This window comes from Bufo gargarizans, chromosome 1 (assembly GCF_014858855.1).
Source record: "Bufo gargarizans isolate SCDJY-AF-19 chromosome 1, ASM1485885v1, whole genome shotgun sequence".
Lineage (NCBI taxonomy): Eukaryota > Metazoa > Chordata > Amphibia > Anura > Bufonidae > Bufo > Bufo gargarizans.
In genome coordinates this window covers 288,437,360-288,460,965 of record NC_058080.1, presented here as the reverse complement: position 1 = coordinate 288,460,965, position 23,606 = coordinate 288,437,360, and the positions used below count along the sequence as shown (strand labels likewise).

Below are 23,606 nucleotides of genomic sequence, written 5' to 3'. Positions count from 1 at the left end.
TTTTTTGGGGATGTTTCAAGGCTTAGAAGTTTAGAAGCAAATCTTCAGAAATTTTTCAGAAATTTTCAAAAACCCAATTCTTAGGGACCAGTTCAGGTCTGAAGTCACTTTGCGAGGCTTACATTATAGAAACCACCCAAAAATAACCCCATTCTATAAACTGCACCCCTCAAGGTATTCAAAACTGATTTTACAAACTTTGTTAACCCTTTAGGTGTTCCACAAGAATTAATGGAAAATAGAGATACAATTTCAAAATTTCACTTTTTTGGCAGATTTTCCATTTTAATAATTGTTTTCCAGTTACAAAGCAAGGGTTAACAGCCAAACCAAACTCAGTATTTATGGCCCTGATTTGTAGTTTACAGAAACACCCCATATGTGGTCGTAAACCGCTGTACGGGCACACGGCAGGGCGCAGAAGGAAAGGAATGCCATACTGTTTTTGGAAGGCAGGTTTTGCTAGAATGGTTTTTTTGACACCATGTGCCATTTGAAGCCCCCCTGTTGCACCCCTAGAGTAGAAACGACAAAAAAGTGACTCCATTTTAGAAACTACGGGATAGGGTGGCAGTATTGTTGGTACTAGTTTAGGGTACATATGATTTTTGGTTGCTCTATATTACACTTTTTGTGAGGCAAGGTAACAAGAAATAGCTGTTTTGGCACCGTTTTTATTTTTTGTTATTTACAACATTCATCTGACAGGTTAGATCATGTGATATTTTTATAGACCAGGTTGTCACGGGTGCGGCGATACCTAATATATATACATTTTTTTATTTATGTAAGTTTTACACAATGATTTCTATAGTGTTTCCATAGTCTGAGAGACATAATTTTTTCAGTTTTTGGGCCATTACCTTGGGTAGGGTATGATTTTTGCGGGATGAGATGACGGTTTTATTGGCACTATTTTGGGGTGTGTGTGACTTTTTTATCGCTTGCTATTACACTTTTTGTGATGTAAGGTGAGAAAAAATGGTTTATTTAGCACAGTCTTTATTTAAAAAAGTTTATGGTGTTCATCTGAGGGGTTAGGTCATGTGATATTTTTATAGAGCCGGTCGATACGAATGTGGCGATACCTAATATGTATACTTTTTTTTATTTATGTAAGTTTCACATAATAATATCATTTTTTAAACAAAAAAAAATCATGTTTTAGTGTCTCCATATTCTGAGCCATAGTTTTTTCAGTTTTTGGGTGATTATCTTAGGTAGGGTCTAATTTTTTGCGGGATGAGATGACGGTTTGATTGCCACTATTTTAGGGGGACTTTTTGATCGCTTGCTATTACACTTTTTTAGGTGACAAAAAATGGTTTATTTAGCACAGTTTTTATTTTTTATGGTGTTCATCTGAAGGGTTAGGTCATGTGATATTTTTATAGAGCCGGTCAATACGGACGCGGCAATGCCTAATATGTATGCTTTTTTTCCCCCCTATTTTTTACCAATTTTCTTTAACTTTATTTGGGGAAAATTACGTTTTTGTTTTTTTTTTACTTGAAACTTTAAATTTTTTGGGGGAAAACTTTTTTTCACTAAATTTTTTGTCCCACTTTGGGAATTGAACTTTTTGGGGTCTAATCCTTTACAATGCATTCTAATACTTCTGTATTGGATTGCATTGGCTGTATGAGTAATGTCTTCCTTAGGCATCGCGCTGCCTTCCATGCCATCGGGTCCCCCCTACAGCCGCATGGGGACCCGATGGCACCGCCGCCAGCAGGTGCAAATCGCAGGTCTGAATTGACCTGCGGTTTGCGGCGATCACTGACACGGGGGGGTCACAGGACTGGTGACCAGTCTCTCAGTCCCTCACTCTCTCTATATGCTTGCCCCGTTCAAAGTCTCTAAACTATACCAATTGTATCTTGTTCTCGCTCTTTAAGTTTTTTATAGTGTTCCTGTCACATTACATTAGTGGCTTGTGTCTATTATAGATTTTTGTCAGACACTGCCACAAGATGTCTTTCCAGGTCACACGCTGAACACAGAATTATGATTCTCCTTTCCAGCAGAAGGACCTGCCTGCCTACTGCCCCCTGACTGGCTGATCTGGATGTCTTTCAGCCTCATCGCTAATTAGGGCAAGCCTTCTTTCCCACTTCCTCCCCCTGATCCTCCATATTTTTCTTCCCTCCTGTTTTTTCACAGTTTTTATGTGATTTGTTTGGTGGTTGCATTTTTGTGAAATCCATAAAAAAATCCGAAAAGTTTAAAATCAATTCTCTCATCTCTAATATAAAGGCATTTTTGTCAATTATTCCAACTTTGTGGCCACAGTTTGGAGAAAGCCATTTCCTGTTGCAGTCTATGCAGACTATGCTCCTATAATGACCTGGTTTAATGAGTTTGGTACACAAAGGGAGTGACCCTCACAGAGCCCTGAACTGATCCTCAGTAAACCATTTTTCGATGGATTAGCACACTGATTTCAAGCTAGATCTTCTAGTTCAACATCATTGCCTGACTTAACAAATGAGAGGCTTTGAGGTGCTACTGAACTATTCTTCTGTAAAAATTCAGAAAGCTCACCTTAAAACAAATTTTTGTGAAAACAGCGTTTCATACATTTCACCCTCTGAAAGTGTCTAATTTATATTATAATAAGTGTCTAAAGTGTACGAAAGTAGGTTGTATGTAGTAATAATCTGTAATGTCATCTTACCTAGGAGTTTTCTCCAGGAGGATGTCTCCTTTTCTCAAGTCTTTCACTGAATATGAGTTACCTTTATTGTGACTTGACTCGTGGGCTGGTCTACTTGTAGACACAGAATTCTTTCACAAATTGCCTTAGGTTACCTGTAAACATAACAGAATGGGAATGATATTGTATTGTACATAAGAGTTTGGGAAACAGTTGCTGTGTGTTTGCTGATGCATCTATCACCTGTCCGTGTTTTAATTGTAGAGAAATAATTGTGCTTCTTATTCCATGGACCTCAATGTGAGGGTTTTAAATATTAGGTCAGGCATTTCATGGGCCAGATTTAGGTTTTGTTCACATCTACATTGTGTCTGCTGACAGAAACCAGAACACATTATCCAATCACTAGAATGACAAGCCCCATTGAGTTACAGTAGGGTCCATCGGGGTTCTGTCATGGTGTCCATTGTTTTGATGTTAAGAACAATGCTGCATGCTATCCTGTCCTTACTGAGCACCACTGTTCAGGGAAAGACTGTGGATTGGTCAAAGTGCTGTGGCTGGTTCATTTTCAGGACTAGAGGTTGTCCCAAAGGTCAGAATGTCACTGATAGTAAGGTAATAGTGTATCCTATCAATATGCCATCACTTTATGAGATGGAAATACTCCTTTTTCCTTGTCTGGTCTTTAAACATGGTGTCCACACAGAAGCTAAGTGGGCACCCTATCTAACTTCTTAGATAACATGGTCAATCATCACCACGGCATCTAAGAGGACTTTTCCCAGGAGTAGCCTTGGGGCTTCTGAATGCTCCGAGGCCTGCCAGATTGATGTTCCTATGTAGGAACACAGCGAATCAGACAAACATATGTTGAAGTCCCCTTAGGGGACTTTAAAAAAGTGTAGTGTAAAAAATGTTCTAAAAATATAAAAATATATAAACATTCAAATCACCCCACTTTCCCGATATTAAAAATAAACAATGAAAAAATAAAGATCATAGGCATCGCCACATCTAAAATGCCTGTAGTATTAAAACAGAAATGTATTTATCCTGTACACTGAATGCTGTTACAAAAAAGGCAAATATGCTGTTTTTTTATCGCTTCACATCCCCAAAAATTGAATAAATAGTGATTAAGACGTCATACACATTCCAAAATGGTATCAATAAAAATCACCCTGCAAAAAATGAGGGTCAAGATATGGCAATGCAAAGAAAAAATCTTTTTCATATTTTTACTATAATCATATGGACCCTGAGAATGAAGTTAGGTCAATTTTACCGCATAGAGAACACCTTAAAAACTAAATCCATAGAACTGTGGCAACGTTGCATTTTTCCAAGTCCACCCAATTCGGTTTTTTTTTACAGCTTCCTACCACTTTCTATGCCATATTCAATGGTGCTATTAGAAAGTACAACTTATCCTGCAAAAACAAGCCCCTCATATGTCTATTTATACAGAAAAACGTATGGCTTTGGGAAGGTGGGGAGTTAAAAACAAAAATGGAAAATCGCAATGTCCTGAAAGGATTTATTTATGCTGGAGTAATTTTTCACCAGTATATAGCATTTCCTATTCCAAAAAAGAGATTTGACCATTTTAGTTATTGCCAGGTCAAACTAATGGTGTACGTACATAAATAATTTAGTGTGGCATTTCTGTTTTCATTGATTACATTCCAATATATAGTTCATGGGAAAAAAAAAATCACATTATCTTAAAAATTGTGCCAGTTTTTGCTGCTGTAACATTGTGAGCAAAATGATGCTTTTTATAAATTTGCATTTTATAAAAAATAAGAAGTAGTGTGAATTTGAACTTTTATTCTGCCAGGCACTGCTCTTGCAAATGCCTAGGCGGTGGAGCTTCACCTGGAAATGCTCACTGCATTGAGCTGCTTCAGATGACCTCTGCTCTAAGTGACAGCTGTAGTGGTCCCCTGTTTGGATGCTACAAATATCACTCAGACAAGAGAGGCAAAGTTGTGGGTTGTTGGTCAATGCAGAGATCAGAAAACAGTGAAGCAAGCCCAACTGGTTACTTGCAGGAGCAGAACCTAGCAGAAAAAAGTTTATATTATTCTTAATAATAAAAATGGCACGTTAGGTGTGTTTTTCCTGCTCTCCACAGCCCCTGCCTAGCGCTGTCAGCAGCCTTGTATGTTCAGAACTGCTGACAGACTCTGTTAATGGGGTTCATCAATCATAGCTGTGTCAAAAATTGTAGATCGTGCAGGAGAGGAAAATGCTATTAGTTCTTTACTCATATCTAAAATTGGTTCAGTCAGGGGGGGGGGGGGGGATATTTTGTATGTAAGTTCAGAACTGCTGACGGACTTTGTTAATGGGGTTCATCAGACATTGCTGTGTCAAAAATTGCAGATTGTGCAGGAAAGGAAAATGCTATTAGTTCTTTACTCATATCTAAAATTGGGTCGGGGGGGGGGGGTATTTTGTATGTAAGTTCAGAACTGCTGACAGACTCTGTTAATGGGGTTCATCAGACAGTGCTGTGGCAAAAATTGTTCATTGTGCAGGAGAGGAAAATGCTATTACTTTACTCATATCAAAAATTGGTTCAGTGGGGGGAGGATATTTTAGACTTTGGATAACCCCTTTAATATGCAAACTAGGCCTTTGGTGCAATGAGGGTGTCACTACTAGTCTCGTAGCTCCCCAGCTCCACTTCTTTCTGTGGCCAGCCTTTCCCTCCATCCTTTGCTACTAGCTGGTCCTGTCACTCAAAGCAGAGAAAGAGGTGCTGACCAAAGAAAGGAGGGGAGCATGGGTGCAGCCTTATTGCACCATAGGACTAATTTCATTAAGGAGAAGTATCATAAGTCAGGAACAGTCTTGGATCAATAAAAGAAAAAGTGTTTTATTAAGGAAAACCACTATGGGCCAGATTTATCATGACTGACAGCTCACTCCACTTTCACATATGGCTAAAGTCAGTTTTAGCCAAGTCAGATTTATGATCGGCCCTTTAAGACTGTAATAAATGTGGTTTGACGGTAGCAGTTTATCCGTCAGTAAGCAGCTTTACAAAAGTCGCACATCTTTGCAAAAAAGATGTGTTTATGCAGACAGTTGGACAGGGAGATCACTGGTGACAGATTTCCTTTAAGGTAACATGTTTTGTGGTCGACTCTCTATAATATATATATATATATATATATATATACTTGCAAATACCGCAGCAGCACAGTCGGACAGTGTGCACTGGGTGCAATTCCTCCTGGAGGCCGGGCTTCTCCTCCACAATGTATACTTTCCAAAAAAACAGGCAGCACTTCCAGATTATCGTGAAAGGGTGAAGACCCAAAACTTATTAAGTTTGGGGTCTTCACCCTTTCACGATAATCTGGAAGTTCTGCCTCGTTTTTTGGAAAGTGTGTGTATATATGTGTATATATATATATATATATATATATATATATATAATAATGACAGACCGAGTGGAAAAGTTGTGGATTTGTAGATTTATCTACCTGAGGCAACCCAGCTCCCAACTCCACTTACTATTTTTGTGCTGACTTATTAGGAGCCACCTTGGTGAACTCTATAAAGGAAGAACAAGCCTGTCAGACAAGGTCAGCCCAGGGAAAAGGTGTAGGTGCTGTGAACCTGTAAAAACACGGACCTATGTATATTAGGTTGTACTTACTGCATTGCTGATGTTTTGCATTTGGTGCCAGGTAGTAGACTGGTAATGTGTCAGTTAGGAACTTTGCATGTTTAGTTAGGCATTAGGTATTTCTTTTGCTTGTTTTCTTTCTGCTATTTTGACTTTGCAATAAAACTGGCTGCGGTCAGTTTAAACCAAGCTACGGTGTGAACTGCCACATGATTTATTGACTGCTATGGAGTGCCGTCAACCCCCAGAAGACTACTATCTCACTACCTAATCCCTTAATACATATACACCACTCACAAAAAGTTAGGGATTTTTGGCTTTCGGGTGAAATTTATGGAAAACTTAAAATGTTTACTCGTCAGTGATATTATATAATGAAAGTAGGGCATTTAAGTAGAAGCATGCAATGGTGATTTTCTCAGCTCAAACAATTTATTGAAACAAAAGCCAACAACAGGGGTGGGTATATCCCCACAAAAAATGTCAATGTATTAAAAACTTGTCATGTGGCCTTCAGCATCAATTACAGCTTGACAACAATGTCTCATCCTGCTCAAAAGTCGACTTATTGTCTGCCGAGGCATGGCATACCACTCTTTAAGAGCGGCCCTCAGGTCATTGAGGTTCAGGGGTACAGAGTTACAATCCTCTACACTGCGACTCAGCTGATCCCATAAGTTCTCAATGGGATTCAGGTCTGGAGAAAGTACAGACCACTGCATTTGAGGCACCCCAGTCTCCAGCAGCCGTTCTCTAATGATGCAACCTCAATGAGCTGGCGCATTGTCCTCCATGAAGATGAAATTAGGCCTGTGTTGTTCATGCAGAGGCACAATGACTAGATTATTGATGTTATTCAAGTAGTATGGGCTTGTCACTGTACCATTCACAAAGTGTAGGGCAGTTCTGTATTGACTAGATACATCTGCCCACACTGTAACACCGCCACCACCAAAGGAAAACAGTGGCTAATTAATAGCGCTCTCCTTGACGTCTCCAACATCGTTAGTGGCCATAATTTCTGCTCAGTGTGAATCAACTTTCATTAGTAAACAGCACTGAGGCATACTGGTCCCTCATCCAGCATAGATACTTCCTGGCCCATGCAAGACAATGATGTGTGTGGACAGGTACCCTTGCAGGTCGTCTATCACGCAGATGTAAATGAATTTGAATGCTCTGACGTGACAATTGGGTGCCTCTCACCTCCCTTTAATGTGCCTGGTGTTGTGTGTCATTCATCATCCGGTTCCGCAGGGCATTGTTCACAATGGAGCGGTCATCGGTGTGGTATGTGTCCAAAGGATGTCTACTTCTATGCCTTTCTGTGACCCTCCCAGTCTTTCTGTATCTCTGCTGCAACATGCTGATGACACTGTGACACTCTAAGCTAAGTGGCCACTTTCTTCTGAGAACATCCTGCTTGAAGCCTCGCAATGCGAGGTACTGTCGATCAATTCTCAGGTGTTGTCTTGGTCTCATGATGTCAAAATGTCAACAGCATAATGAGGAGGACTGTTTAAATACCAAATCTAATTGAACCAAGAAATTTATTTGGTGATTCATGGATCAAACACATGTTGTAAATTTTGCTGTTAAGCTCCTTGTTAGAGAACAGCAAGTTGTGCAAAAAGTACTGAAACATTGAACATTTGTACACGCGCATTTAAAAGTTTAGAGAAGGTCACCTGTAAAGGTTAGAGTGCATTTTAGGTTCATCCTGAAATTTCACCGACAAGCCAAATATCCTTAACTTTTTGTGAGTATTGTATATTTAGGGTACTTTTACACTTGCATTGTGAAGATCTGGCAAGCAGTTCCATCGCCAGAACTGCCTGCTGGATCCGGAAATCCGTGTGCAAATGGATAGCATTTGTAGACAGATCCAGATGCGGATCCATCTAACAAATGCATTAAAATACCGGATACCTCTCTCTTGTGTCATATGGAAAACGGACCCGGTATTTATTTATTTTCGCATTTTTAAATGTCTACGAATGCGCAGACCGGAAAACCGGATCCGTTTTGCCGGAACACTTGGTTCCGGATCCGGCATTAATGCATTTAAATGGAAAATAATGCCAGATCTGGCATTCCGGCAAGTGTTCCGGAATTTTGGACTAGGAAAATACCACAGCATGCTGCAGTATTTTCTCCGGCCAAATACCGTAAGAGAGAGTGAACACATCCTGATGCATACTGAACGGATTGCTCTCCATTCAGAATGCATTAGGATAAAACTGATCAGTTTTTTTTTCCGGTATTGAGCCCCTGTGACAGAACTCGATACTAGAAAACTTTAACGCTAGTGCGAAAGTACCCTTATATAGATGCCTCTTAATTAATTAGGCAAATCTCAGGTACTCTATGTCCCAGGAACTCAAGTCTACACCAGCTAAGAGCTGACGCAGATCTGAGCTATAACTTGTGCCAGTTTCTTCCGCAAATTATAGTAAATCCGGTGACCCATGTAAAGCGTGGCTCCTGCTGCTAAGCTTTGCCCCTCTAAAAGTCCCATAATCTGCAACTTTTTTACACCACCAGTGTGGCGAAAAGATGTTGATAAATGTCCCCCAATGTGTGCTCATGCACCAATTTGCAGGCAGCAAAGACAACAACATTCCCTGCTGCCATTTCTGAACATCCAACATCTTTACTACAACTTGACATTGATCCGAATTTCAGGAAAAATTTGATTCGCCACAAGGCCGAATTCCTCGCTCTTCGTGGTAATGAATCTATTTTCCCTGAAATGGTCATCATAAAAACATACTCGCCTCATCCATTTGCTCGTGGAGATGCCGTCATGGCCATCTTGATTGAAGAAACCGCGCAAATTTTGGCCAAGGTGACGTGTGACATCACCACATCAGCGCACTGGCTAGACAAGGTGACGTCATCGGTGATGATGTCACTGCGCCCTACTAGCTTGATGATGTGATGATGTCATCACGTCACCACGCAAGATTTTGCATGGTGCACCCAACCAATCCGCAGATAGCCATCCCATGTCACAGCTCTATAAAACCCTCATTCCGCTGTCCCCACCATTGTCCTGTGAGCTGAGCATAAGGAGAGACTATGGCAAACACTCATGTACCAGGGACAGTGTTGCTGAAAACAATTCATAGAAGAATTTAATACCAATAAGATGGAAGCATTTAGTATTCCAGTGCCCAGCGAGCCAAGCCAGTACCATCCAGTCTGCACCCTTTAGAGGGTTCAGGTCTTAATGATGACAATCCTCATCTTTTGCTTTCCTAGTAAAGTCAGCAAGATACAGAGAGAAGAGGAGCTGGATATTCCTGATGACATATTCTCATCGATATTAGATGATGTGGAAAAGGAGGAAAAAAGATAGCAGAAGAAGGGCTCCTACCTGTAGAGCAGGAGAGCGCTGGGGTTGGAGAAGTGGGTATGCCAGCACTTTGTGCCCCCACCTAATCAGCCAAACCCCATACCAGCAACAGTCCATGTTTAAAGGTGCATTAAAGGTACTGCGCAACCATTAGCAATGAAGACTGACTATACAGTGTGGTCTTTATTATTAAATGAAAGGCAGTGGACTACTTGGCCACGCGGTTCTTCACCATAGCATGGTGGTGACCTGCCCTCAGCATGGCCACTCTGTGTGGCCATACCCTAAGGCAGAGTGACCTGGGTATACCCGATTTATAGCTATTCATGATGAATTAATTCATAACAAATCAAATTTCTTGGAGGGACTTTGGTGAAGCTACCAAATTGAAGGCCTGAAAACCAGCCAAAGTGGTCTCCAAGCGTGTGATTGCTGTGACAGCCTGTTAAATTAGCAGCATGTTAACAGCCTATTAAGTCAGATAGGCCTCTCTTTGCTAAGATCGTCTTGATGTTAGAGAGACCTGGTAACTATAAATGTAGCTTTGATTCTTCTAACATTGTGAAGTATCCCCTTTCTGCCCTAGCAATAGTTATTGGTTTAAGCAATAGTAAAGCAGACTACATACATACATACATACGCACACACACATTTTCCCCTCTTTTTCTTTGATAAAAATAAAATAAAATAAAAAATATAATTAATAGCTTTAGCGATAGTATAGTGTACTTTGTGTGTGTCAAATATACACTCATACACACATTATTTTTTTCTTTCATAATTTTTTTTGCACGTATATATATATTTTTTTTGCACGTATATATATATTTTTTCATTTATAAAAAAAAATGTAAATGTCCAAATTTGCCCAAGATGAATAGTTAGTTTGAAGACGTTTCTAATCTTTAGGTACTGTACAACATCTTTTCTGCCATTATGGTACCATAGAACCAGCAATAGAAAAATTGGCCTCCAAAATGTGTTTTCAAGCCTTGCAGTGAGCCTGAAATATACATTATGTAAAAAGCAAATATAAGGTAGTGTTGCAAATGGCAGGAGTATATGAATGTGTTGTAAATGTGTATTTTTTCAAAGCCACACAATGAATGTGAATATTATATATATTTGTTTATAATTTTCACAGTTTTTCCTTCAATGTATATTTTTTTAAAACATATCTGTCATCTAATGGCACAGAAGAAAGGTCTAAGGTGTCTTGTGAAAAATAATATCAAATGCATGTAGGTTGGATTAGAAATTAAATAATTATTTGCAGTTAGATAGACCCATTGCTAAAACATTTGCCTGATAATGAAGTGGTTAATATAATGCTCGTATTAGAGAGCTGCAAGAACTAATGTGAAAACTCCACAGGCAGCAAAATAGGAGACATGACCTTTGATTATGTGTATATATAGTAATCTTGTTACACTAGTTGTTGATAATTTAGTAACAAGTTAGCCCATTTCCGAGTCTGTTGTAGTTCTTAAATTCGTCATTTCCTTTTGACTAGAGTTGAGCGAACACCTGGATGTTCGGGTTCGAGAAGTTCGGCCGAACATCCCGGAAATGTTCGGGTTCGGGATCCGAACCCGATCCGAACTTCGTCCCGAACCCGAACCCCATTGAAGTCAATGGGGACCCGAACTTTTCGGCACTAAAACGGCTGTAAAACAGCCCAGGAAAGGGCTAGAGGGCTGCAAAAGGCAGCAACATGTAGGTAAATCCCCTGCAAACAAATATGGATAGGGAAATTAATTAAAATAAAAATTAAATAAATAAAAATTAACCAAAATCAATTGGAGAGAGGTTCCATAGCAGAGAATCTGGCTTCCCGTCACCCACCACTGGAACAGTCCATTCTCAGATATTTAGGCCCCGGCACCCAGGCAGAGGAGAGAGGTCCCGTAACAGAGAATCTGTCTTCATGTCAGCAGAGAATTAGTCTGCATGTCATAGCAGAGAATGAGGCTTCACGTCAGCCACCACTGCAACAGTCCATTGGCATATATTTAGGCCTAGCACACAGGCAGAGGAGAGAGGTCCCGTAACAGAGAATCTGGCTTCATGTCAGCAGAGAATCAGTCTGCATGTCATAGCAGAGAATCAGGCTTCACGTCAGCCACCACTGCAACAGTCCATTGGCATATATTTAGGCCCAGCACACACACAGGCAGAGGAGAGAGGTCCCGTAACAGAGAATCTGTCTTCATGTCAGCAGAGAATTAGTCTGCATGTCATAGCAGAGAATGAGGCTTCACGTCACCCACCACTGCAACAGTCCATTGGCATATATTTAGGCCTAGCACACAGGCAGAGCAGAGAGGTCCCGTAACAGACAATCTGGCTTCATGACAGCAGAGAATCAGTCTGCATGTCATAGCAGAGAATGAGGCTTCACGTCACCCACCACTGCAACAGTCCATTGGCATATATTTAGGCCTAGCACACAGGCAGAGGAGAGAGGTCCCGTAACAGAGAATCTGTCTTCATGTCAGCAGAGAATCAGTCTGCATGTCATAGCAGAGAATGAGGCTTCACGTCAGCCACCACTGCAACAGTCCATTGGCATATATTTAGGCCCAGCACCCAGGCAGAGGAGGGAGGTCCCGTAACAGAGAATCTGTCTTCATGTCAGCAGAGAATTAGTCTGCATGTCATAGCAGAGAATGAGGCTTCACGTCAGCCACCACTGCAACAGTCCATTGGCATATATTTAGGCCCAGCACACACACAGGCAGAGGAGAGAGGTCCCGTAACAGAGAATCTGGCTTCATGTCAGCAGAGAATCAGTCTGCATGTCATAGCAGAGAATGAGGCTTCACGTCAGCCACCACTGCAACAGTCCATTGGCATATATTTAGGCCCAGCACACACACAGGCAGAGGAGAGAGGTCCCGTAACAGAGAATCTGGCTTCATGTCAGCAGAGAATCAGTCTGCATGTCATAGCAGAGAATGAGGCTTCACGTCAGCCACCACTGCAACAGTCCATTGGCATATATTTAGGCCCAGCACCCAGGCAGAGGAGGGAGGTCCCGTAACAGAGAATCTGTCTTCATGTCAGCAGAGAATTAGTCTGCATGTCATAGCAGAGAATGAGGCTTCACGTCAGCCACCACTGCAACAGTCCATTGGCATATATTTAGGCCCAGCACACACACAGGCAGAGGAGAGAGGTCCCGTAACAGAGAATCTGGCTTCATGTCAGCAGAGAATCAGTCTGCATGTCATAGCAGAGAATGAGGCTTCACGTCAGCCACCACTGCAACAGTCCATTGGCATATATTTAGGCCCAGCACACACACAGGCAGAGGAGAGAGGTCCCGTAACAGAGAATCTGGCTTCATGTCAGCAGAGAATCAGTCTGCATGTCATAGCAGAGAATGAGGCTTCACGTCAGCCACCACTGCAACAGTCCATTGGCATATATTTAGGCCCAGCACACACACAGGCAGAGGAGAGAGGTCCCGTAACAGAGAATCTGGCTTCATGTCAGCAGAGAATCAGTCTGCATGTCATAGCAGAGAATGAGGCTTCACGTCAGCCACCACTGCAACAGTCCATTGGCATATATTTAGGCCCAGCACACACACAGGCAGAGGAGAGAGGTCCCGTAACAGAGAATCTGTCTTCATGTCAGCAGAGAATTAGTCTGCATGTCATAGCAGAGAATGAGGCTTCACGTCACCCACCACTGCAACAGTCCATTGGCATATATTTAGGCCTAGCACACAGGCAGAGCAGAGAGGTCCCGTAACAGACAATCTGGCTTCATGACAGCAGAGAATCAGTCTGCATGTCATAGCAGAGAATGAGGCTTCACGTCACCCACCACTGCAACAGTCCATTGGCATATATTTAGGCCTAGCACACAGGCAGAGCAGAGAGGTCCCGTAACAGACAATCTGGCTTCATGTCAGCAGAGAATCAGTCTGCATGTCATAGCAGAGAATGAGGCTTCACGTCACCCACCACTGCAACAGTCCATTGGCATATATTTAGGCCTAGCACACAGGCAGAGCAGAGAGGTCCCGTAACAGACAATCTGGCTTCATGACAGCAGAGAATCAGTCTGCATGTCATAGCAGAGAATGAGGCTTCACGTCACCCACCACTGCAACAGTCCATTGGCATATATTTAGGCCTAGCACACAGGCAGAGCAGAGAGGTCCCGTAACAGACAATCTGGCTTCATGTCAGCAGAGAATCAGTCTGCATGTCATAGCAGAGAATGAGGCTTCACGTCACCCACCACTGCAACAGTCCATTGGCATATATTTAGGCCTAGCACACAGGCAGAGCAGAGAGGTCCCGTAACAGACGATCTGGCTTCATGTCAGCAGAGAATCAGTCTGCATGTCATAGCAGAGAATCAGGCTTCACGTCAGCCACCACTGCAACAGTCCATTGTCATAAATTTAGGCCCAGCACCCAGGCAGAGGAGAGAGGTCCCGTAACAGACAATCTGGCTTCATGTCAGCAGAGAATTAGTCTGCATGTCATAGCAGAGAATCAGGCTTCATGTCAGCCACCACTGCAACAGTCCATTGGCATATATTTAGGCCTAGCACACAGGCAGAGGAGAGGTTCATTCAACTTTGGGTAGCATCGCAATATAATGGTAAAATGAAAATAAAAATAGGATTGAATGAGGAAGTGCCCTGGAGTCCAATAATATATGGTTATGGGGAGGTAGTTAATGTCTAATCTGGACAAGGGACGGACAGGTCCTGTGGGATCCATGCCTGGTTCATTTTTATGAACGTCAGCTTGTCCACATTGGCTGTAGACAGGCGGCTGCGTTTGTCTGTAATGACGCCCCCTGCCGTGCTGAATACACGTTCAGACAAAACGCTGGCTGCCGGGCAGGCCAGCACCTCCAAGGCATAAAAGGCTAGCTCTGGCCACGTGGACAATTTAGAGACCCAGAAGTTGAATGGGGCCGAACCATCAGTCAGTACGTGGAGGGGTGTGCACACGTACTGTTCCACCATGTTAGTGAAATGTTGCCTCCTGCTAACACGTTGCGTATCAGGTGGTGGTGCAGTTAGCTGTGGCGTGTTGACAAAAGTTTTCCACATCTCTGCCATGCTAACCCTGCCCTCAGAGGAGCTGGCCGTGACACAGCTGCCTTGGCGACCTCTTGCTCCTCCTCTGCCTTGGCCTTGGGCTTCCACTTGTTCCCCTGTGACATTTGGGAATGCTCTCAGTAGCGCGTCTACCAACGTGCGCTTGTACTCGCGCATCTTCCTATCACGCTCCAGTGCAGGAAGTAAGGTGGGCACATTGTCTTTGTAGCGTGGATCCAGCAGGGTGGCAACCCAGTAGTCCGCACAGGTTAAAATGTGGGCAACTCTGCTGTCGTTGCGCAGGCACTGCAGCATGTAGTCGCTCATGTGTGCCAGGCTGCCCAGGGGTAAGGACAAGCTGTCCTCTGTGGGAGGCGTATCGTCATCGTCCTGCCTTTCCCCCCAGCCACGCACCAGTGATGGACCCGAGCTGCGTTGGGTGCCACCCCGCTGTGACCATGCTTCATCCTCATCCTCCTCCACCTCCTCCTCATCCTCGTCCTCCTCGTCCTCCAGTAGTGGGCCCTGGCTGGCCACATTTGTACCTGGCCTCTGCTGTTGCAAAAAACCTCCCTCTGAGTCACTTCGAAGAGACTGGCCTGAAAGTGCTAAAAATGACCCCTCTTCCTCATCCTCCTCCTCCTCCTCCTGGGCCACCTCCTGTTCCATCATCGCCCTAAGTGTTTTCTCAAGGAGACATAGAAGTGGTATTGTAACGCTGATAACGGTGTCATCGCCACTGGCCATGTTGGTGGAGTACTCGAAACAGCGCAACAGGGCACACAGGTCTCGCATGGAGGCCCAGTCATTGGTGGTGAAGTGGTGCTGTTCTGTAGTGCGACTGACCCGTGCGTGCTGCAGCTGAAACTCCACTATGGCCTGCTGCTGCTCGCACAGTCTGTCCAGCATGTGCAAGGTGGAGTTCCACCTGGTGGGCACGTCGCATATGAGGCGGTGAGCGGGAAGGCCGAAGTTACGCTGTAGCGCAGACAGGCGAGCAGCGGCAGGATGTGAACGCCGGAAGCGCGAACAGACGGCCCGCACTTTATGCAGCAGCTCTGACATGTCGGGGTAGTTGTGAATGAACTTCTGCACCACCAAATTCAGCACATGCGCCAAGCAAGGGATGTGCGTCAAATTGGCTAGTCCCAGAGCTGCAACGAGATTTCGCCCATTATCACACACCACCAGGCCGGGCTTGAGGCTCACCGGCAGCAACCACTCGTCGGTCTGTTGTTCAATACCCCGCCACAACTCCTGTGCGGTGTGGGGCCTGTCCCCCAAACATATGAGTTTCAGAATGGCCTGCTGACGTTTACCCCGGGCTGTGCTGAAGTTGGTGGTGAAGGTGTGTGGCTGACTGGATGAGCAGGTGGAAGAAGAGGAGGAGGAAGCCGAGAAGGAGGAGGTGGCAACAGGAGGCAAAGAATGTTGCCCTGCGATCCTTGGCGGCGGCAGGACGTGCGCCAAACAGCTCTCCGCCTGGGGCCCAGCTGCCACTACATTTACCCAGTGTGCAGTTAGGGAGATATAGCGTCCCTGGCCGTGCTTACTGGTCCACGTATCTGTGGTTAGGTGGACCTTGCTACAGATGGCGTTGCGCAGTGCACACTTGATTTTATCGGATACTTGGTTGTGCAGGGAAGGCACGGCTCTCTTGGAGAAGTAGTGCCGGCTGGGAACAACATACTGTGGGACAGCAAGCGACATGAGCTGTTTGAAGCTGTCTGTGTCCACCAGCCTAAATGACAGCATTTCATAGGCCAGTAGTTTAGAAATGCTGGCATTCAGGGCCAGGGATCGAGGGTGGCTAGGTGGGAATTTACGCTTTCTATCAAATGTTTGTGAGATGGAGAGCTGAACGCTGGCGTGTGACATGGTTGAGACGCTTGGTGACGGAGGTGGTGGTGGTGGTGTTGGTGGTACATCCCCTGTTTGCTGGGCGGCAGGTGCCAACGTTCCTCCAGAGGCGGAGGAAGAGGCCGAGGCGGCAGCAGCAGAATAGGCCGAGGCGGCAGCAGCAGAAGAGGTAGCAGGGGGAGCCTGAGTGACTTCCTTGGTTTTAAGGTGTTTACTCCACTGCAGTTCATGCTTTGCATGCAGGTGCCTGGTCATGCAGGTTGTGCTCAGGTTCAGAACGTTAATGCCTCGCTTCAGGCTCTGATGGCACAGCGTGCAAACCACTCGGGTCTTGTCGTCAGCACATTGTTTGAAGAAGTGCCATGCCAGGGAACTCCTTGAAGCTGCCTTTGGGGTGCTCGGTCCCAGATGGCGGCGGTCAGTAGCAGGCGGAGTCTCTTGGCGGCGGGTGTTCTGCTTTTGCCCACTGCTCCCTCTTTTGCTACGCTGTTGGCTCGGTCTCACCACTGCCTCTTCCTCCGAACTGTGAAAGTCAGTGGCACGACCTTCATTCCATGTGGGGTCTAGGACCTCATCGTCCCCTGCATCGTCTTCCACCCAGTCTTGATCCCTGACCTCCTGTTCAGTCTGCACACTGCAGAAAGACGCAGCAGTTGGCACCTGTGTTTCGTCATCATCAGAGACATGCTGAGGTGGTATTCCCATGTCCTCATCATCAGGAAACATAAGTGGTTGTGCGTCAGTGCATTCTATGTCTTTCACCGCTGGGGAAGGGCTAGGTGGATGCCCTTGGGAAACCCTGCCAGCGGAGTCTTCAAACAGCATAAGAGACTGCTGCATAACTTGAGGCTGAGACAGTTTCCCTGGTATGCATGGGGGTGATGTGACAGACTGATGGGGTTGGTTTTCAGGCGCCATCTGTGCGCTTTCTGCAGAAGACTGGGTGGGAGATAATGTGAACGTGCTGGATCCACTGTCGGCCACCCAATTGACTAATGCCTGTACCTGCTCAGGCCTTACCATCCTTAGAACGGCATTGGGCCCCACCATATATCGCTGTAAATTCTGGCGGCTACTGGGACCTGAGGTAGTTGGTACACTAGGACGTGTGGATGTGGCAGAACGGCCACGTCCTCTCCCAGCACCAGAGGGTCCACTAACACCACCACGACCATGTCCACGTCCGCGTCCCTTACTAGATGTTTTTCTCATTGTTATGGTTCACCACAACAACAAATATATTATTTGGCCCAATGTATTGTATTCAAATTCAGCGGGATATAAATTTGAGGCCTAGTATTTAGGCGCTGGGTGACCGGTATGGATTTAGTGACAGAATTAGACTTGGAAATGCACAGAAGCGTGTGTGTGAAGTTATTCTGAATGACCCAATGTGCACCTTGAATATTATATACCCTTTTTGGGATAGATTTCAAATAGCTCTGATATAGCAGGAACCACTAAATTATGAAATTGCTAAATTGGGAATTGTACTTCAACCCAGAACAAAAAATGTGCTTTGACGGGCACTAAATAACTTTCCCAGCTACAACAGTACAGCGGTAACGAGAGATTTAGAGGGATTTAAATTTGAGGCCTAGTATTTAGGCGCTGGGTGACAGGTATGGGTTTAGTGACAGAATTAGACTTGGAAATACACAGTAGCGGGTGTGTGTGAAGTTATTCTGAATGACCCAATGTGCACCTTCAATATTATATACCCTTTTTGGGATAGATTTCAAATAGCTCTGATATAGCAGGAACCACTAAATTATGAAATTGCTAAATTGGGAATTGTACTTCAACCCAGAACAAAAAATGTGCTTTGACGGACACTAAATATCTTGCCCAGCAACAACAGTACAGCGGTGGGTAACGAGAGATTTAGAGGGATTTAAATTTGAGGCCTAGTATTTAGGCGCTGGGTCACCGGTATGGATTTAGTGACAGAATTAGACTTGGAAATGCACAGAAGCGTGTGTGTGAAGTTATTCTGAATGACCCTATGTGCACCTTCAATATTATATACCCTTTTAGGGATAGATTTCAAATAGCTCTGATATAGCAGAAACCACTAAATTATGAAATTGCTAAATTGGGAATTGTACTTCAACCCAGAACAAAAAATGTGCTTTGACGGACACTAAATATCTTGCCCAGCAACAACAGTACAGCGGTGGGTAACGAGAGATTTAGAGGGATTTAAATTTGAGGCCTAGTATTTAGGCGCTGGGTCACCGGTATGGATTTAGTGACAGAATTAGACTTGGAAATGCACAGAAGCGTGTGTGTGAAGTTATTCTGAATGACCCTATGTGCACCTTCAATATTATATACCCTTTTAGGGATAGATTTCAAATAGCTCTGATATAGCAGAAACCACTAAATTATGAAATTGCTAAATTGGGAATTGTACTTCAACCCAGAACAAAAAATGTGCTTTGACGGACACTAAATATCTTGCCCAGCAACAACAGTACAGCGGTGGGTAACGAGAGATTTAGAGGGATTTAAATTTGAGGCCTAGTATTTAGGCGCTGGGTGACAGGTATGGGTTTAGTGACAGAATTAGACTTGGAAATACACAGTAGCGGGTGTGTGTGAAGTTATTCTGAATGACCCAATGTGCACCTTCAATATTATATACCCTTTTTGGGATAGATTTCAAATAGCTCTGATATAGCAGGAACCACTAAATTATGAAATTGCTAAATTGGGAATTGTACTTCAACCCAGAACAAAAAATGTGCTTTGACGGACACTAAATATCTTGCCCAGCAACAACAGTACAGTGGTGGGTAACGAGAGATTTAGAGGGATTTAAATTTGAGGCCTAGTATTTAGGCGCTGGGTCACCGGTATGGATTTAGTGACAGAATTAGACTTGGAAATGCACAGAAGCGTGTGTGTGAAGTTATTCTGAATGACCCTATGTGCACCTTCAATATTATATACCCTTTTAGGGATAGATTTCAAATAGCTCTGATATAGCAGAAACCACTAAATTATGAAATTGCTAAATTGGGAATTGTACTTCAACCCAGAACAAAAAATGTGCTTTGACGGACACTAAATATCTTGCCCAGCAACAACAGTACAGCGGTGGGTAACGAGAGATTTAGAGGGATTTAAATTTGAGGCCTAGTATTTAGGCGCTGGGTCACCGGTATGGATTTAGTGACAGAATTAGACTTGGAAATGCACAGAAGCGTGTGTGTGAAGTTATTCTGAATGACCCTATGTGCACCTTCAATATTATATACCCTTTTAGGGATAGATTTCAAATAGCTCTGATATAGCAGAAACCACTAAATTATGAAATTGCTAAATTGGGAATTGTACTTCAACCCAGAACAAAAAATGTGCTTTGACGGACACTAAATATCTTGCCCAGCAACAACAGTACAGCGGTGGGTAACGAGAGATTTAGAGGGATTTAAATTTGAGGCCTAGTATTTAGGCGCTGGGTGACAGGTATGGGTTTAGTGACAGAATTAGACTTGGAAATACACAGTAGCGGGTGTGTGTGAAGTTATTCTGAATGACCCAATGTGCACCTTCAATATTATATACCCTTTTTGGGATAGATTTCAAATAGCTCTGATATAGCAGGAACCACTAAATTATGAAATTGCTAAATTGGGAATTGTACTTCAACCCAGAACAAAAAATGTGCTTTGACGGACACTAAATATCTTGCCCAGCAACAACAGTACAGCGGTGGGTAACGAGAGATTTAGAGGGATTTAAATTTGAGGCCTAGTATTTAGGCGCTGGGTCACCGGTATGGATTTAGTGACAGAATTAGACTTGGAAATGCACAGAAGCGTGTGTGTGAAGTTATTCTGAATGACCCTATGTGCACCTTCAATATTATATACCCTTTTAGGGATAGATTTCAAATAGCTCTGATATAGCAGAAACCACTAAATTATGAAATTGCTAAATTGGGAATTGTACTTCAACCCAGAACAAAAAATGTGCTTTGACGGACACTAAATATCTTGCCCAGCAACAACAGTACAGCGGTGGGTAACGAGAGATTTAGAGGGATTTAAATTTGAGGCCTAGTATTTAGGCGCTGGGTGACAGGTATGGGTTTAGTGACAGAATTAGACTTGGAAATACACAGTAGCGGGTGTGTGTGAAGTTATTCTGAATGACCCAATGTGCACCTTCAATATTATATACCCTTTTTGGGATAGATTTCAAATAGCTCTGATATAGCAGGAACCACTAAATTATGAAATTGCTAAATTGGGAATTGTACTTCAACCCAGAACAAAAAATGTGCTTTGACGGACACTAAATATCTTGCCCAGCAACAACAGTACAGTGGTGGGTAACGAGAGATTTAGAGGGATTTAAATTTGAGGCCTAGTATTTAGGCGCTGGGTCACCGGTATGGATTTAGTGACAGAATTAGACTTGGAAATGCACAGAAGCGTGTGTGTGAAGTTATTCTGAATGACCCTATGTGCACCTTCAATATTATATACCCTTTTAGGGATAGATTTCAAATAGCTCTGATATAGCAGAAACCACTAAATTATGAAATTGCTAAATTGGGAATTGTACTTCAACCCAGAACAAAAAATGTGCTTTGACGGACACTAAATATCTTGCCCAGCAACAACAGTACAGCGGTGGGTAACGAGAGATTTAGAGGGATTTAAATTTGAGGCCTAGTATTTAGGCGCTGGGTCACCGGTATGGATTTAGTGACAGAATTAGACTTGGAAATGCACAGAAGCGTGTGTGTGAAGTTATTCTGAATGACCCTATGTGCACCTTCAATATTATATACCCTTTTAGGGATAGATTTCAAATAGCTCTGATATAGCAGAAACCACTAAATTATGAAATTGCTAAATTGGGAATTGTACTTCAACCCAGAACAAAAAATGTGCTTTGACGGACACTAAATATCTTGCCCAGCAACAACAGTACAGCGGTGGGTAACGAGAGATTTAGAGGGATTTAAATTTGAGGCCTAGTATTTAGGCGCTGGGTGACAGGTATGGGTTTAGTGACAGAATTAGACTTGGAAATACACAGTAGCGGGTGTGTGTGAAGTTATTCTGAATGACCCAATGTGCACCTTCAATATTATATACCCTTTTTGGGATAGATTTCAAATAGCTCTGATATAGCAGGAACCACTAAATTATGAAATTGCTAAATTGGGAATTGTATTTCAACCCAGAACAAGAAATGTGCTTGAACGGACACTAAATAACTCGCCCAGCTACAGCACTAGGGACAGATTTAGCTGGATATAAATTTGAGGCCTAGTATTTAGGCGCTGGGTGACCGGTATGGATTTAGTGACAGAATTAGACTGGGATATGGCCAAAAAATGAACAGACTATTGCTGGTTAAATGCACTTGGTGTGACAGCTTCACCCTGATGTAGGCTTTAGCCAAAAAACAACCACACCATTGAGGGTTAAATGCACTTGGTGACAGGCGCAGCTTGCCCCTGATTTTGTATATGGCCAAAAAATGAACAGACTATTGCTGGTTAAATGCACTTGGTGTGACAGCTTCACCCTGATGTAGGCTTTAGCCAAAAAACAACCACACCATTGAGGGTTAAATGCACTTGGTGACAGGCGCAGCTTGCCCCTGATTTTGTATATGGCCAAAAAATGAACAGACTATTGCTGGTTAAATGCACTTGGTGTGACAGCTTCACCCTGATGTAGGCTTTAGCCAAAAAACAACCACACCATTGAGGGTTAAATGCACTTGGTGACAGGCGCAGCTTGCCCCTGATTTTGTATATGGCCAAAAAATGAACAGACTATTGCTGGTTAAATGCACTTGGTGTGACAGCTTCACCCTGATGTAGGCTTTAGCCAAAAAACAACCACACCATTGAGGGTTAAATGCACTTGGTCGCAGCTTGTGCTGGCGCACCACAAGACACAAAATGGCCGCCGATCACCCCAGAAAAATGAGACTGACAAACGGTCTGTGCAGCCTAAAAACAGTGAGCAATTGAGGATCAGCAGCTCAATGATCCACAGCTGCAGATCGATCAGTTAATCAAGTCCTTTGGAGGAGTTAATCTGCCTAATCTCGCCCTACTGTCGCAGCCGCAACCTCTCCCTACGCTAATCAGAGCAGAGTGACGGGCGGCGCTATGTGACTCCAGCTTAAATAGAGGCTGGGTCACATGGTGCTCTGGCCAATCACAGCCATGCCAATAGTAGGCATGGCTGTGATGGCCTCTTGGGGCAAGTAGTATGACGCTTGTTGATTGGCTGCTTTGCAGCCTTTCAAAAAGCGCCAAGAAAGCGTCACAAAAGCGCGAAGAAAGCGACGAACACCGAACCCGAACCCGGACTTTTACGAAAATGTCCGGGTTCGGGTCCGTGTCACGGACACCCCAAAATTCGGTACGAACCCGAACTATACAGTTCGAGTTCGCTCATCCCTACTTTTGACCCCAATTCAAAAGTCCTTTAGTTACATATCAAACCTTCATTTCTACCATTTTTAATTTTTTTCGCTTTTCTTGTTAACCTTCTATCACTGTCAGCAGCATCAACTGTGGGTTAGTAATATGTTGTAATCTTTTACACACAGGTCTTTGTTGAAGGTTTGATTGCTTTCAGCTTACTGTCTAACTTGAGTTTGGACTTGGATATAAAAAGTATACACACCCCTGTCAAAATGTCAGGTTTCTGTGGTGTAAAAAAAAAGAAACATAGAATGTGTCGGCAGATAAGAACCATTTGGCCCATCTAGTCTGCCCAACATACTAAATACTATGGATAGCCCCTGGCCCTATCTTATATGAAGGATGGCCTTATGCCTATCCCACGCATGCTTAAACTCCTTCACTGTATTTGCAGCTACTACTTCTGCAGGAAGGCTATTCCATGCATCCACTACTCTCTCAGTAAAGTAATACTTCCTGATATTACTTTTAAACCTTTGCCCCTCTAATTTAAAACTATGTCCTCTTGTAGCAGTTTTTCTTCTTTTAAATATTCTCTCCTCTTTT

General features: G+C 43.5%; 2 protein-coding genes across 3 annotated transcripts in view; one reads left to right on the top strand and one right to left on the bottom strand.

The window, feature by feature from the left end:
* The window catches only part of IDUA (alpha-L-iduronidase), a 231,756-nt gene that overhangs the window by 80,563 nt on the left and 127,587 nt on the right, over window positions 1-23,606 (top strand). The gene's annotated exons all lie outside the window — the stretch shown is intronic.
* The window catches only part of LOC122925197 (sulfate anion transporter 1-like), a 67,834-nt gene that overhangs the window by 26,248 nt on the left and 17,980 nt on the right, over window positions 1-23,606 (bottom strand). The window contains exon 2 of the mRNA XM_044276711.1: window positions 2,678-2,811. The gene's annotated coding sequence lies outside the window, so the exon portion shown is untranslated. The remainder of the gene's footprint in view (window positions 1-2,677; window positions 2,812-23,606) is intronic.